General features: G+C 38.7%; 1 long non-coding RNA gene across 1 annotated transcript; it reads left to right on the forward strand.

The window, feature by feature from the left end:
• Positions 1-3,821: 3,821 nt before the first annotated feature.
• On the forward strand, positions 3,822-8,178 carry LOC123669256. The gene is made up of 2 exons (XR_006745724.1): positions 3,822-4,172; positions 8,034-8,178. It is a non-coding gene; the product is annotated as an uncharacterized LOC123669256 (long non-coding RNA).
• The last annotated feature ends 10,225 nt before the right edge of the window (positions 8,179-18,403 follow it).

Below are 18,403 nucleotides of genomic sequence, written 5' to 3' on the forward strand. Positions count from 1 at the left end.
GCTCCAATGCGGGTTGGCGGACATATTCCCTACTATGAGTAACGATCGCTATCAGGTGTACATGATAACAACCGGGACCGACGGCTTAACGTGCTCTCTGAGGCACGGTGGGGAGACCCACTAGGACTGCACAAACACCCAGACCATGGCAAACACCTGTATGACCAATACAAATGTTTGTCATGTGCGGGGATCGAACCAGCAACCGCCAGCGCAACAGGTACAATCCATGGCTGTGACCTATGCGCCAACGCGGCGGAATAAATGGTTGCAAAATAAAAAAATTAAAATTAGACTCAATTCCACAGCGACCTCGACACGCCCACGACGGAAGCTCCACTATCAGACCGTACTGACAACAACCGCTGAACGAGACTGAACTACGCTTCATTTTATTCGACAATTACTCACCGACCTACCTACTTATTTGTTTACTACTATTTAACACTTATGACCTAATTATTTTTGATATTTCATATAAATTATTGCCATAGTTTTAATTTGTTTTTATTTATTTTTGTGTCCGTTATTTGTGTGATGGACCAAATTTTCTCTTTGTCTTTCTATAAAATAATTTAAAATATAATATTATTATTTGTATTATTAGAAAACGCACTATCGCTCCCGAAAGTGGTCTACCTAATCTACGTTGCTGGTTGTATGTAGGTACATGTGTCTGTACAAGTCTTGATTAAGATTTTCTTAGATTATTTATGGAGTAATAACGGTACTTACGAAACGAAGTGTATCAACGTGCAATCTATATCAGATTTTGACTTAAGCCGCCCGAAATTATTTCATAACAACACTTCTAAGTAGTGTATCACTTCATTGTTGCATTGGAAAACGTGAGTTGTTTTGTTGCAAATTTTGCATGATGCAGTAATACATATAGTATAAGTGCTGATACACCGATAGACGGACAGACAAAATAAATAAAAGTATTTTTTTTTACTTCTTTGCCATCGGCCGGTTACAATTTCAATATTTATATTTCTATGTGTAGTTATAGATACAGCTGCGGTTCATACGGCGCAATAAAATATGAATGTTTTACAGTGACAAAGAATTTGTAGGAAATATTGGACTTATTTGGATATTTTCATTTTCTTTTGTCGTCATTTTCAAAGTCAAATAGTTTTTTGTATTGATTATTTGAAAAAAAAAACCATGAGTGTGCTTTAGACCACGCGATTGAAGTAAAATTTCATTAGTTGCCCTTACTGCTGTGAAGGCACCAAAGAAGTGTTACTTCAAACGAAACGTAATACTACGAAACGTAACTCTCTCTTACACCGGTAACACGCACAAGAGAGCATTCTAAATATTTCATGATGAAATTATTTATTTCATTTACTACAATGTAATGGTCACTTCCCTTGAACCTCCCCCTCAACATACAAGCACGCAAGTCTAACATATCCAGGATCGGCAACGCGAGTGCGACACTTCTGTTGTTGCAGGTGTCCATGGGGACATCATCAGGTGCAACGTACGCTTTTATGCTACAATAATGATATGATAATGTCTTGATACGGTACAAATTTTATTTGAACAGTTTTTCTGTCGCTCGTTGCTGCAGGTTAATGACATATTACAAATACATTCTCGCTGTAATTTATGTGTAAAACGTGATATTTAACATTTTGTTCATTGCCCATTTTCAGTTCCCGATATTTCAGCTGTAGATATTGCAAGTGATACACAAATCACGGGTCTCTCATCATCATCGTCATCTTTGTGGGTAGATGTAAAAATATTTATTGTTGACCATACCGGGCTATTCTCATTCCTATCATCGGTAAATATCCCATCTTACATACTTAATATCTAATAAAATCATGCTTTTTTTACAAAAAAATTAAAATTATACAGTCTCATCATTCGGAACAGAAATGTATAGAATACGATAGTATTTGTGTATCGAAGCATGATCGAAGCCGACATCTGCGTAACTGCGCTGACGTCACTGCACATGGAGCTGTTTTGTTCTGTTTTGTTACACTTTGTGTAAATTATTAATTATAATTGCGCAACCAAGGCGGGACTTGTTAACAAAAATTTAATGAAAACGTTACGTCATTACGCAGTATATTTTTAACCATCACCATCATATTTAAATTTAATCTAGAAGTGACAAGTATTTTTTGAATTATCTTTAATAATACTACATATACCGATTATTGGACAATATTTACGTCGACCTACATGGTAGTACTGGTCGATATAACTGAAGTCGGTTTTTTCTTTCGTTTGTGAGCTAACACAACTAGAAAATAAATTAACGAAAGAATCATTCAACGTGAAACGGATATAAAGATTTATTTTTAACCGACTTCCAAAAAAGGAGAAGGTTCTCAATTCGACTGTATTTTTTTTTAAATGAATTATTATGTAACTTTTTACTAGCTACGCGACTTCCCAGCCCATTATGAATTTATTCACGTACATATCTTTCTTTAGCGCTTGCATTCTCAGATATTCAATCTGTTTTGAAATAATATTCAATCTGTTTTGAAATATAATACATAAGAATCTGACTTACCTACACATGTGTAACATCGGGGTTAAATGGTCGTAATTGAAAATCAATTAATCGTTGGCCTCTGTTATTCGATATTCTAAAACAAATGTCAAACGAGCGATTACATTACATCACTAATGTCGCACACAGCTTTATTTGAGGCGTAGCTCGGACTATGCCGGTGTTTACATATCGGTGATAACACGAGAAACTTTATTTTACACATGTCTACATCATTTAATAATAAATAGTAAATAAATAAGAGTGAGCTTTAGACCCCCCAACTGAAGTAAAACCTCTTTAGTTGCGCCCTTCAGTAATATACGAAACGTAATTCTCTCTCTTTTTCTATCTTCACTAACTTATATCTCCCTCTCGAATTCCGTCCGCCTCGCCCAATCACACTTTGCACAACTACTCCTAAGTCAAGCGTTACTTCAAAAATTAACTATTTATCAACCTCCATCAGTAACGGGAAGGCTAATGCGTTTTTGTCCGGTATTGCGACGCAAAGACAATACTCCTAATGGCACCATTTAAGGCACCGTTTCCCACTTCTATGATTACCTAATACCACACCTGTTAGAAACTATTAGTTTTTTATTTGCATCATTTATATACATAATGTCATCTATATAATGATTATATTTTTATTCCAGAACTCTTTAAGTCGAGGGTCACGCTGTAGTGTTCATTCTCTGTCGATATGCATGAATACATTACAATCCTAAGCGCCACTTACAATTCAGAATTCATACATACAATTTACATACGTTCACGAAATGTAAATAAATGTGTTGATTCCCAAGCAAAAAAAGAACGACTAAATTTACATCGACAAACAGTAGAATGAGAAATACGCATTATTGGAAATAACTCATTACCCACTCGACGTCTCGCTCAAATTAAATTTAAAACGGGACCACTTGGAAGAATTATCAAAATCAGTGCACCCAATAAAAAGTCGGTCAGGTCACCCTATCGCAGTCCACTGCTGGACACAGTCCTCCCCAAATTCGTACAGATATCCTGGTTTTCCGCAATCCTCATCCATCTTTCACCGGAAATTGTCACCGGGTACTGTCGGTCCGGCGGGCCAAAGGACGTCCCAAAAAAGTTATGACATAAGACAAATAAAAAATGCCATCGAATTAAGAATTTTCTCCATTCTTACAAGGCATTTAAAAATACACATAATATTATAGTCAGATTCGTATTTCTGTCGTAGGTATTACGTGTACGCGATGTGAATAAATCAACAAACACTTGATCGTACAACGCCATTACACGCACTTGATGCAAGTAAACAGATAGAGATGTATTTAGATGCACATGTTTGATGCACTCGGGTGCAAGCTTGAAATTCCAGTTAACTGATATGATGGAAAATATACAAAAACAGTAAATGGTTTCGCTTCAGCGCCCGCATGCCAAAGACATGTTGTAACAAAAAAGATCTTTGTGTATTATTATGTACGTGAAGATTGTTTACTTCTAAGATTTTTTTATTGGTTAACTTTGAACCTACTTGACGTGTTATAAAAAATCTTTTACCAATATAATGCTACATACATTATCAAGGAGTGACGGACTATATTTTAAAGGTGAAAGGAACAGCCTAAATCGTGTAAACCGTGCCGGCGTAGTCGTGAGTGGAAAGCAATAATTAAACAAATTCGCTCATATTATATATGCATAATTAATTATACATTTATATTAGGTACTAAAATATTTAAATTTTAAAGGCCATAATATCTATTAGAATGGTTAGCTCATTTGGCGTAAAGTATGCACTTCACGCCAAATGAGGTTTACAACTGAAAATTTAAAAAAAAAGTCCTTAAGTATTAACAGATAATAAAGTCAAAATAATAATTTTCGTTTATATTTTTCGTACATTTCATCACAAATAAAGATGCAAGCCCATTCAATCTATACTTTCAATATAAAGCTGAAAAGCGTTTCGTTTCGAATAGAAAAATTATTTTTGTGTTGGAGAGCCCTTTTAGGCTTTTGTATATTTAATTATTGGTTTGTAGAACGAAACACAGATGGCGTTGATTGAACAATAAATCGCGCTATCGATGTGCCGCCTAAATTTATTTACTCAAATATTGTGATTACATTTGGGACTGCTTTTAAAAGTGTTGTATTGCTTATCATTCATTAAAGTTTAATACCTCACGTCAAAACACTGGTACTTTTATTAAGATGCCAGAGGGAGCTGAACGTTACCAGGGTGAACTAGCGTGGCCGCTACAAGTTCTACAGGCTGTAAGGCTATTTTTTCCTCATATTAACGCATGTGATGCTAGTGTTTTTATGAAACTACAAATGTAGTAACTTATACGATTATGCACATATATCTAGACCTTATACTTAACTAGCTGTGCAGCGCGGTTTCACCCGCGTTAATTTGAGGAAAGTAGTTGTCTATAACCTTCATCACTATATCTCTATATCTTCTAATGATTGTCTCATAAAAAAACAATACAACTATCTAAACAAAAAAAATTTGATCGCAAAAAATTGTCGTATTTAATAAAAAATGTTTGGGTATTTCATATCTATCTGGGCGTTAGGTACTCGGACGTGGTAAACATGGTTTTTCCCGCGTAAAACCCTGATTTAGCGGAAATGTCGGGATAAATAGGAGCCTATGTTTTGCCCCCCAACCTTTTTTGTCTTCTAATGACTATCCCATAAAAATCGGTTTAGCCGCTCCGAAGATAAGCCTACACAAAGACAGACAGACAAACAAAAATTAGAGACTACGGTACGGTACCTGAAATGATGATTATAATAATACTAGTAACTACGAAAATGAAAAGAACGGTCCCGAGTAGAAATTTTTTCGTCTTCCTTAGAAGGACCGGACCAGGCATGCCTGATGAGGACTAGATAGGGCATGTAACGCAGATGATTGGTCTGGACCTGATCAGAATGAGATGAGATTTCCTGATCGGGTCCAGATCAGGAAATCTCATCTCATCCTGATCAGCCGGTTCGGTCCGGTCCTTTTAAAAAACACGAATGTATATTCTTGAAAAAGTTGTTTAATAAAAAAAAAGCGAATTGATATTATAAATATGTTACTTAACATAATTATTATTATATTTATTTCCGTTTTTTTTCCACGTATTATTTATATACGTTTTTACTAAATTAACTATTTCCTATTACTTACGACTGCTCACTGTGTAGAAACGCACTCCCTGCTAGACTGTCCTGATAACTGTATATATACTAAGTGTGCTTAAAAACATTAATAGCGTGATTCAGGCACAGTTCGTGTAATTTCTTTCAGGCTATCCTGACCTGGACCGGACCGGGTCCTGATCCAGTATGCCTTACCATAATTGATTATATTTTACATCAGGCTATCCTGATCTGGACCGAACCGGGTCCTTATCCAGTATGCCTTCCATAATTGATTATATTTTACATCAGTCTATCCTGATCTGGACTGGACCGGGTCCTGATCCAGTATGCTTTACCATACTTTATTATATTTTACATCAGGCTATCCTTGTCTGGACCAGACTTGGTCCTGATAGAGCTTGCCGGATCTGGCATGCCTCATTCTATCCTGATCCGGTCCAGATACATGATCTGGTTGAGCCTGACCTTTTTTCTACTCGGGGTGCTTTTCAAGACATGTGCAACAAATAAGATTTGGTCCTAAATACAGCTCGACATTTCGAAATAGATAATATCGTGGCTCTGCGACTTGTCAAATCAAAGGGTTTGACGGTGCACACAATTTTTCATCGAAAGCTAGAACCTCAAGTTTGAATTTACCATCTAATGATCAGGAAATACAGGCACCACGCGTGCCCAAAGAAATTTGTTCGTATACTGGAGCTAGTAATAATTGTGTTTTGCTTGCAAACGAAAAAAAAACCGACTTCAATTACATCGACAAGTAATACAACGTAGATCGACGAAAAAATAGTCAAGCCACTACGCGTTATCAAGGATTACTCAAAAAGTAGTAATCAGATCTCGACAAAATTTATATGTGACCACATGATAAACGCTATCTTTCGATTAAATTAAAAATGATCAAAATCGGTACACCCAGTAAAAAGTTATTACGGATTTTCGAGAGTTTCCCTCGATTTCTCTGGGATTCCATCATCAGATCCTGGTTTCCTTATCATGGTACTAAACTAGGGATATCTCCTTTCCAACAAAAAAAGAATTATCAAAATCGGTACACCCAGTAAAAAGTTATTGCGGATTTTCAAGAGTTTCCCTCGATTCCTCTGGGATCCCATCATCAGATCCTGGTTTCCTTATCATGATACTAAACTTGGAATATCTCCTTTCCAACAAAAAAAGAATTATCAAAATCGGTACATCCAGTAGAAAGTTATGCAACATAATACAACGTAAGTCGACGAAAAAAGCGTCAAGTAAAAACGCATTATTAGATATAACTCGAAAAGTAGTTGTTAGATCTCAAATAAATTTAAATGGGACCAATTGGCACACACCACCTTTCGATTAAAACAAAATTTGTCGAAATCGGTCTACCCGGTCAAAAGTTCTGATGTAACATACATAAAAAAAAAAAAAAAAATACAGTCGAATTGAGAACCTCCTCCTTTTTTGGAAGTCGGTTAAAAACCTGTATTCTTTAAGTAATTCCAAACACCTGTGTCTAATTTTTTTATTAGGTATAGCTTCTGCGCGCGACATCGTCCGCGTGGAACAGAGGCGCGCGCAATACTTGATCATTATTTTGCTGCGATGTTATTTTAAAACTGCGATATCTCCTGAGATACTCATTGAAATCAAATTATGTAAAAGGCTGTTATGTTTTAAATTAAATACTTGTGATAAATAACGTATTTATTTAGATAAGGATTAATATCATGTTTATAAAAACATCTTCGCAAATAATGCATTATTTTAGAACAAACTTGGTGAGCATAAAAAAGGTTATAGTGAGCCAACCTTAAAAGATAGATATATGCTGTCGCGGACTTTTTTTAGAATTTTAAAAGAGGATCAATTCTGTTGTACATGATTTTTGCGAAACTTTAACTGTTTTCACAGTGCACGCAGCGGAAGCTCTCAAAAGGAAAAAAGAACCCCCAATTTTGAAACATTCTTCATTGGTGCTCCGCTCCTTTCGGTCTTAGCGTGGTGATATATAGCCTATAACCTTCCACGATAGATGGGCTATCTGACACAAAAATAATTTTTTCAAATCGGACCAGTAGTTTCTGAGATAAGCGCGTTCAAACAAACAAACAAACAAACAAACAAACAAACAAACAAACAAACTCTTCAGCTTTATAATATTAGTATAGATGTTTTCGGACCCCCGACACAGGAGACAATCCTACTGCGGGCCGTTGAAGGTGAAGCGTTTATTTGGTAATTTATTTATCTATTACACTGTAAGATTATCGTTAAATATATTACGTAACATAGTTATATAAATACATTCGAAATTATCGGAGTGTTTGTATTCATTTTATCTTTATTATTATGGCAGATATAATACTCGTGTTTACGACGAGCGCTACACAAGCTGCGATGGACCACATCCCCACTGACATAGATAAGCGCTCACACTAAATTGTTATTATCGAATTTGTTTTTGTTTTCATTGCATGTAATATAATTATCAAGAACAAGTACTAATGTGGTAAATGAAAACTGGTCGTTTCGGGTGCCCAATATTTTAGTACTATTAGAGGCGCCATAGTTTAAAATCATAGAATTTAATCTATTTAGAGATTAATTTAAATTTAAATTACACAACGTGCTGCAACACTGCAAGTCGAGTGAGTCTTATGTATTTGACGCGTGCTTATTGGTTCCGTGACTTGTTACGTCACACAGAGCAGTGACGCCAGCGATGCGCGCATTGCACGCTCAGGCTCCGTCTTGCTACCTATACATATATTCAATGTACTCTGTGGTCTTGCTGTCAGTTTTTGGCACGGATATTGAGTGCTGACCTATAACTTATCTTCATATTTAATGAGTAGTAAATACTTGAAAAAAATTAAAAAAAAAAACTGTTATTTCTTGAGAATTCATTTAACAGAAAATACATTTAACAGAACTTTACTTTTTTATTATTAGTACTTCATTTAGTTTTACAAAACTTAGTAACTGTTTTTTTTTTTTTTTATTTCAATACTTATACATATTATTTATTTTGAAATTATACTACTGTTGGCGTATTAGGTAAAAATTATGATAGTTTTTTACGATGCGCGCGCACACCGTAACGTCACGACAAAAACCGACACCCTGAAGTTAGTGAATGAAGAAGCAGTTAGCGACGTGAAGTTAGCTAGCCAATGAATTATAGCTTCTTACGTATGCACGTTACGTATGGACATAAATATACACATACTTTTTTATTTTTAACCGACTTCCAAAAAAGGAGGAGGTTCTCAATTCGACTGTATTTTTTTTTATGTATGTTACATCAGAACTTTTGACTGGGTGGAGCGATTTCGACAAATTTTCTTTTAATCGAAAGGTGGTGTGTGCCAATTGGTCCCATTTAAATTTATTTGAGATCTAACAACTACTTTTCGAGCTATATCTAATAATGCGTTTTTACTTGACGCTTTTTTCGTTGACCTACGTTGTATTATACCACATAACTTTCTACTGGATGTACCGATTTTGATATTTTTTTTTTGTTGGAAAGGAGATATCCCAAGTTTAGTACCATGATAAGGAAACCAGGATCTGATGATGGGATCCCAGAGAAATCGAGGGAACTTCTTGAAAATCCGCAATAACTTTTTACTGGGTGTACCGATTTTAATAATTTTTAATTTAATCGAAAGCTGATGTTTGTCATGTGGTCACATATAAATTTTATTGAGATCTGATAAATACTTTTTGAGTAATCTTTGATAACGCGCAGTTACTTGACTATTTTTTCGTCGATCTACGTTGTACTGCTCGTCGATGTAATTGAAGTCGGCTTTTTTTTCGTTTGCGAGCAAACACAATTATGATACTGAACAAAACTATTAACTACTATTTACGACTCCTGCACGATTACGATTTGAACGACTACACGTAAATAAATAATAAATTACTCACACTCAACGGCCGCAGTACGATTAGAATTCAGTACAAGACGTCTGGAAAACGAACACAAAACAAATGCCAACGCCTAGAATACGACAGACATAATATGTTAGGCCTATGTATTATTATGACCGACGGCCGTTAGCGTAGCACATATGTGGTACCTGGATGTGACCACTGTGCCTAGTCATCGTTTAAGTAAATTTAATAGTGTATTTATTTATTTATTTATTTATTTATAGACACACCAACAGCATTACAAACATTACAATACAATAATCTATAATTCACAATATTGAGATAGTATGCATGCCAACTACAGGTATGTACATCACACTTAATTAATTAAATTTGATCTTTACATAATCACAGATGGGAAATTAATACAAAAAAAAAATACAAAACTAATGTGAGTTCACGTTACATACTCTCGTACAGTAGGTAATATATGGAAAAATTCGGAAATATAATCTAAAATAAAGACTATAACAACAAACATAACAGGTATGCAGGTTATACAGAGGGTAACGAATAGAAATGTGCAGTAAGTTATTTTCGAATGCTGGAGACTGAATCATTAAAAATATCTATATCTGGTAATGACGCGGTGAGTCGGTTGTACTCAGAGCATAATCGCGGTATTGGAGCACCTTTGAGAACGTTAGTCCTACATGCAGGAACGTAAAGTAACCTAATAATGCGATGTCGTGGATATTTTCGGGGGACGCTCAGCTTTATGTGTTTAAGTTCGCACAATCTACATAACCTGACAAGATCTTTTTAAGGAAGATAATGTCGAGCAGAATTCGGCGGTTATAAAGCGATACCATGCCAAATTGTTTTTGCCGCAGATCATATTTGTCTTTATGGGATATACCTGAACTGTGGAATGCCAGGTGCCTCGTAAAAGATCTTTGAATGCTTTCAATACGCTGTGAGTGAGTTGTATATTGTGGGTTCCAGACCACTTACACCGTTAAACAAAATTGTTTTTGTTTCTGGGTGTAGAAATCCTTTAGCATTCCTTTTAAGGAAGCCTAGCATTTTGGAAGCCTGGTTAACCACAGTATCAACGTGTTCCCTGAATGTTAGCTTACTGTCCATTATCACACCGAGATCTCGTATTTTATTAACTTCTTGCAACACTTCTGAACTTAATCTATACGTTGTTGCAAGAGTTTCCTTTTTCCTTGTGTATTTAATATGAAAGGATTTCTTTGCATTCACTATCATACCATTTATGCTGCACCATGCATTGATTCGATCAAGGTCACCCTGAATTAGCAAAGAATCAATAATCGAACCAACTGTTCTATATACTTTTAGGTCGTCAGCAAAAATCTAATATCTACAGTTTTTAATCGAAGATGTGATATCGTTAATAAACACCGAAAAGAGAACAGAACCCAAGACGGACCCCTGAGGCACTCCTGATTTAGCAACCATTGGCCATTAAGGACCACAAACTGAGGTCTCTTTGCCAAATACGAGTTAAACCACTCCAGAAGGGCCCCATCAATACCGTAACATCTCAATTTACGTACAAGACGTGAATGGCACACCTTGTCAAAAGCACTGGAAAAGTCCATATAAATACAGTCCACTTGTTGATTCCTATCTACTTCCTTACTTAAATATGACGTGAGTGACAGCAAATTTGTTTGGACAGAGCGTCCTTTTATAAACCCATGCTGCATATCTGAAATAGCTGTACCTATATGGCGAGTTATAATTGGGCAAACAAGTGAACGAGTGTATAATCTGCTTGACCTTATAGTAATATGGAATAATAATTTTTGAGGGTGTTACTCGAATCCCGCAGCCCACACAACATGTCATGTACCAAAATTCGAATTATGTGCAGTGCACGACCGAGACTACGAACGTATTACCTGATATAGTTTTCTCCTATTTGACATTCTTTTCAATTACAATTTGTGTATAAATGTGAGTTTTGTTATTATCTATTGAATTGTTTAAGGGAATTACATTACTCAATGAGCTTGAAGATTTTGTATTTGTGCAAGTATTTGTTAGTTTGGCGCCATCTATTAACATGCGTGCGTATAAACTATCATATGCTTCAGCCTGTAATATCGCACTCCTGGGCACAGGCCTCTTTCCCCATGTAGGAGAAGGATCAGAGCTTAATCCACCACGCTGCTCTAATGCGGGTTGGCGGATATATTCCCTACTATGAGTAACGATCGCTATCAGGTGTACATGATAACAACCGGGACCGACGGCTTAACGTGCTCTCCGAGGCACGATGGGAAGACCCACAAGGACTGCACTAACACCCAGACCACGGCAAACACCTGTATGGCCAATACAAATGTTTGTCGTGTGCCGCTGCATCGATCCCGCAACCGCCAGCGCAACAGGTACAATCCATGGCTGTAATCGTTGCGCCAACGCGTCGTCGACTTTATACATAAATACATTAGAATAAACTGAATATTATGCAAGAAAACAGATGTGTCGCAACTCGCAGCGCTGTCTCCGTACTTACCTATTTTATTCGCTCTCTGAGAGACATTTTTTTTCCTTTATTAATTTATTTCGTTTTATTATATAATATTATTATATTTATTTATATAAATCATGTACGAGTTACCTACATCTATATTTATTATTTGGTTTCTTTTTCGGGTTTAAGCGATGATAGTACCTACCCTTAATGTGTGATCTGGGCGAAGCAACACACATTGTACGTACGTTCGGAAATGCCTTAAGAGTTACAACGACACAGCCCTATGTTGCCATTGAATAAGTTAGTAACGAATTACAAAACGATTAATATTTATTGCTTAACATCGAAGCATTCTTCTGATAACATAATTCAAAAGTTATGCAGGTTACGTTTATAGTTTCTACAAAGCGCAGTGATAAAATTTAATGGCTGAAATGTATTTCTAGACGAACGTATAACACTACGTGAAATAATAAATGTTACTTTTACCATCTACCGTTTAACGATAGTTATAGATCCCGAGATACGGGTGATGTGAAGTACATTATTATCTAAATTGTTACTAGATTAGCACATCAAACTTGATACATATTAACGATATTGTCATTTTGAATTTTATTAATGATTGCTTATTGATAAATTTTCTCATTAACTAATTATTTGTATTACTTGACGTGATAGCGCATGTTGCGATAACCTGTCATTTTAAGAGCATTGACATCCTATTGTAAGCTCGTGTGTAACAAACTATTATTAATGTATGTTATGTTGGTTATTCTTTAAGGAATAAATAAATAAATTATGATATAACACAAGTTCTCCGTAATGTCGTCTCCGTGGACAGTGAGGATTGATTTACTTTCGAGTTGAAAACCGGAATTACAATTGTATAAGATAATGTTGCATTCTTTTCTTCACCAGCAGTCATTACCTCGGCCACTACATTTATGCTCACGTCATCACTTACACAATCCATCAAATTTTCCCTTTCATCTGCCACCGTTTTGATCCAAATTAATGCCTAGCGTTATTTTTATAATGTTCCTTACTCTCGTTGCTCAAAATACGCTAACCAAAACCTCTTAATTTGTCCGTCGCCTGGGTAGACTTCTTTTCAAACTATGTTACCGCATCTTGTTCCCCTTACGTGATAATTTATCGATCCTTTTGATCAACATTCCAATGCATTAATTTAAATGATTTCCAAAGCTTCTGCTAAGTTGCGTCGTGGATGAAGCTATGATCCTTCTCCTACATAGAGAAAAGGGCCTATGCCTAGCAGTGGGATGTAACAGGCTGAATTCGAAGCCCTCCGACTACAGTCATTTTTAAATGAAACTCCTACTGTATATATTACTATATTGTATGCAATTTAATTGTATCGCATGTAATCCTAATTATAACCCCACTTATCTATTTCTTCCCCTTAGTTCTGACCCTAAGGTTGCCTGGAAGAAATCACTATCGAACGATAAGATCACTTCATTATAGATTTTTCTTTTTACTTCACAATTCTGTTTTAAGTTACTCTGTGTGGTGTACAATAAAGAATAAATAAATGCTATGAGATTGGTATGTTGTTACTACTCCGGGAAGAATCGTATATGTTCATTTCAAACCCTTTTATACATTTCTTCGCAAGCATTACCTTATTGTCACGACGCTTTGACGCAACGGTCACAGCATTGGTTTGTGGCTGTTGCGCTGACGGTTGCGTGTTCGATCCCCGCACATGACAAACACTTGTATTGGCTATACAGATGTTGCCGTGGTCTGGGTGCTTGGGCATTCCTTTTGGGTACCCACCACTTTGTTTTTCTTCTATGAAATTTTATAACATCTGTATTATCAACATTGTCTTTATCCAGCTCAGATATAGGCTTGTACGATGGCATACTAAGTTAGATCGTCAACTCTGTATTTTCTATATTATCTGTGGTATTCTCGTACCTAGTGGTACACAGTATTTTCCTTAGGAAATACATAGTTATGGTCTGTTGATCACAATCTGCATTAAGTGGAATGATGCAAATCGTCGGCTATATGAAATCTGAGTGCCTAGTGCGAGTTTTGTTTCAACCGTCTCGCAATAACGGGCGTAAACTTTAACTTCATTTTGTATGGGAAATTCGGGATTTCAATCTAGTTCTCGCGTTTGCCTCTAGATGACTCCGTATCGATTGTATCGTATACTATTCTTTATCGTCTAGGCTGCAGTGTTTAAATTCCCATGCAAAATAATATTCACGTATAAACGCGTTTCTGTCATGTTTCTGTGAATAAAACTCGCACTAGGCAATCTGATCCTCGTTGATTATTGATACAAGCGTTTGTTGTGAGTTTACCGAGAAACGATGCGCTCGTGATAGACTAATCGTATTTAATCGTTTTTATCCTCACGCCACAATGTTATACATGCAATGTTAGAGTTGCACAATCTTTTGACATCTCTTTTTTCCTATCGTTGCATCTGTAGTTACGATAACTATTAACTGAAGAAGGGCACGGCAGGAAATATGCTGCTCAAAATCTGGAGCAGCATGACTGGGGAAGTAACTCTACCTTACTGAAGGCCTACTACCTTACAGCTAAATAATACTGCGTTTAAGCAGCATTGTGTTCCGCTGGTGAGTAAGGTAGCTAGAACTCTTGGGGGATTGGGGGTAGGATCGGCAACGCGCTTGTGATGCTTCTAGTGGAGACGTATATAAGCTACGGTAACACGGTAATATGGTAAGTTTTACTTCAAAAAAATAATATATATATACATATATAAATGAATAGTAAACTATGCATTTGATCATGTCATGATCTTCAGCAAAGTGCTGTGCGTGAGCCCACAAAGGTTTTTGATTTGATTTAATTGATTAAATATACCAAAAAAATAAAAGCGTGGCCACGCGCGCAGGGTACAGCTAGTAAATAAATAAAAATGAATAGCTAAATGTATCGCTAAGCGCAAAACTGAAAAACCGCTATACTGATTCGTTTATTCTTTCAAGTTTCTAACACTTCATTGAAGAAAGCTCGTATGGATTAAAAATTTTATATATTTTTTAAAAATTTAAAAAAAAATTCGATTTTTTAAAATTTTAAAAAATATTCGATCGTAACGATTATTCAAACTTTTGTATTTGACAGTTCGTACAATAGAAGAATATCTGTGGGGTCAGAAGGAACTGAGGTAGGGCAAAGCAAGAAATTTCCTGCTCAAAATATGGAGCAGCCCGACTGGGGTAGTGCCTCCTTATTATCCTATTTAGCTGTGACCTGGCTTACGGTAAGTCACAGCTAAATAATACTGTTTCCAAGCAGTGTTGTAATCCTGTTGGTGATTTTAGTGACCAGAGCTCCTGGATAGAATTGGGGATAGGGTCGGCAACTCGCTTACGAATCTTCTGGTGTTGCAGACGTCTATAAGCTACGGTAATCGCCTACCATCAGGTGAGCCGTAAGTTTATTTGCCGGCCGAGCTGTATAAAAAAAAGTGAATAACAATAAGGAACCTAACAAGAAAAAATAATTATGTGGTGTCATGGGACACCAGGTAGGAACGAAGTTCCTTCGGATAGTATAGAAGCAACAATTTAAAAAAAAATGTTGAATTTTACATATTTTCTAGTTCTTGTTTTTTTTTTTAATTTTGTTTATTGGTTTTTAATTAAGTAAGTACATAAAAGTATTTAGTATTTTAGAAAATAACAAATACCGTAAAATAAAATGAATCATACAAAATAGAAATAATAATAATAATAATAATTCAAACTATTTAGTGAAATAAAAAAACATACCTATGTCTTTATTAATTTTTGCAGACAATATAAAATTACATAAAAAAATAAAAAAAAGTTTACTAGTAATATTTTAGTTTTACAAACGTCACATTATACAGTCGTGTGACTGATATTACGTCACTTCCGTTACATATTTTTCTTACGGTTTTGGTATCACATTTTTTTCAGTTCGGTCGCACAGCGAAATGTCAAGCCTGCCGTAAGGAACTTCGTTCCAAAAAGGAAGTAAGTACAAAAGGATAAAAGATAAATAAGAATAGCTTTTTATCTTCATTTAAGAATGATAATGTTTACTAGCTTCATGCCCAAGTCAGCGGCAACTGGCTATTGCGCTGTTTGTATAGAGTATAGACTAATACAGATGTTACCGTGGTCGGGACGTTTGTTTGTTTTATATTTTTCCGAATGCCGACATTGAATTCTCTCCTACCACCTGGTAAAAAGTGTAGGCTTTTTTTTTTTGATATCGCAGGGTAACCCATTTACGGGTGATATCCAGGATGCCCGGGTAGCCATTAGCACTTGGGGGTGCACTACCGACCAAAACCCCTACGGGAGCCTTCAGCCGCTTTAATTGGAGGGTCCCGGATCTGCAGGCAACAGGATCCCTCCAGCGACAGGCTGGCCTCGGCGAAAAGACCAGACTTCTCCTCCATGGGGACTGTCCGGCTCACCTCTGAACAATCCCGACGACGCCATGTCTAGCAGGACCGGGTTCCCATCCCGGCCCGACATGGGCACATGGGCGTTACTGGAAACGCATTAAGTAGCGCCTCCTATGCACCCCCGTTCGTCGCCTGCGGACGGAGGCCTCGTCGGCGGCCCCCTCTCTCATCCGCTCGTCGTTCTCCTTCTGGGACATTACTGTCTCACAGAAGGAGACCATCGCCTTCCAGGACTCGTCGTCGCCGAGCATCGCGGTGATAACGCTCGGCAGTGACAAGTCCCCTCCAAGGACTGTCGTCAGATCGCGACGTAGCGCCACCCATCTCGGGCACACCTCGAGGGTGTGCTGGGCAGAGTCCACCACCGCGCCACAATCGTGACATCCAGTCGTCGGCTCCCTTTGGGCCGTCCGACACAAGTATTCACCAAAGCAGACGTGCCCGGTGAGAACCTGCGTCAGACGGAAGGTGAGGGGTTTGCGCTTACGGCGCATCCACCGCTCAAGGACCGGGCGCAAGGCAGCCTTTACACGTGTGCCATACGGCTGTTCCGCCAGGTCCTCCCCCCACCTCCGCATTAGTGCTTCTTGCCCCATCCGGCGCACCCGTAGGATCACGTCCAAAGTGGGGTTCTCACCCAGAGAGCCCTCCTACCCGAGACGTATGAGTAGGTCTCGGCAAGGACCTCCGCCACGAGTTCCCACGGGGGATCGCCGGCTAGAGCAGTAGCTGCAGCCCACGATACCGTACGGTACCCCCGGATCACCCTCACCGCGATGATCCTCTGCGCAGACCGCAGCGCGGCCTTATTCCTCGCAGTGAGGCGATCCGCCCAAACCGGGGCACCGTACGTCGCCATACTCCGGCAGACTCCGGAATATAGCTGCCTGCAGGCGGCGCTGGGCCCTCCGAGGTTCGGGAGGAGTCTGCCCAGTGCACTCGCCACCTTTACGACCTTCGGTCCCACCACAGCGAAGTGTGGGCCAAAGGTCCACCCTCCGTCAAGGATGAGCCCCAGATATTTGACTTGGGAGCTCATCCTGACCCTTCCCTCTCCGATCTGCTGGGTAGCCCCCGGTGGGGGTCCCTTACGTCCGGTCCCGCGGAAGAGGAGGGCTTCGGTCTTGTCAATTCTGACACGAAGCTCCAAACTCTTTATGCGGCTGATCACGAGGTCGAGTCCGACCTCAGCCGCGCCGCCTCCTTGTAGTCTCGTCCTCGAGAGTAAACGAGGGTGTCATCCGCGTAGCAGATGACACCCATCCCGGGGAGGAGACGGCCTCGCAGGACCCAGTCGTAACCAATGTCCGTGTCATGTCCAATGTCAGCACCGATCCTTGCGGGACACCACAGCCGACTCGCCGCCACTCCACGAATCCCGACCGATTCTCGAGGCCTACTTTCCGATCGGAGAGGTACGCCTCCACCAGCCTCCCTAGATACGGGGGCACTCCGAAGAATTTCAGTGCCTCCCGTATCACTGCGTGCGGGAGGCTGTTGAAGGCGTTCGCGATGTCCAACGACACCGCGACCACCACCTCCCTCCCATGTTCCGCCTCACCCGTCACCGCCCGCAGGCGTTTGAGGGCATCGATTGTCGACCGGCGTGCTCGAAGCCCGAATTGAGATTCTGATAGTCCGGGTCCCGAGCCTTCCTCCAGGTGCTGAACGAGCCGGGAACCCACTATTCTCTCCAAGAGTTTCCCAGCTTCGTTCAGCAACACCACCGGTCGCACCAACGAAGCCGAGTCCGCGGTCCGCCCTGCCTTAGGAAGTAGGCAGAGCCGACCCTCCTTCCAGGCCCCCGGGAACTATAGGCTGTTACTAATATTGTTAGCTATAAACACTTTTTGACCGACTTTAAAGAAGG

The sequence above is a fragment of the Melitaea cinxia genome, chromosome 3 (genome assembly GCF_905220565.1).
Source record: "Melitaea cinxia chromosome 3, ilMelCinx1.1, whole genome shotgun sequence".
NCBI lineage: Eukaryota > Metazoa > Arthropoda > Insecta > Lepidoptera > Nymphalidae > Melitaea > Melitaea cinxia.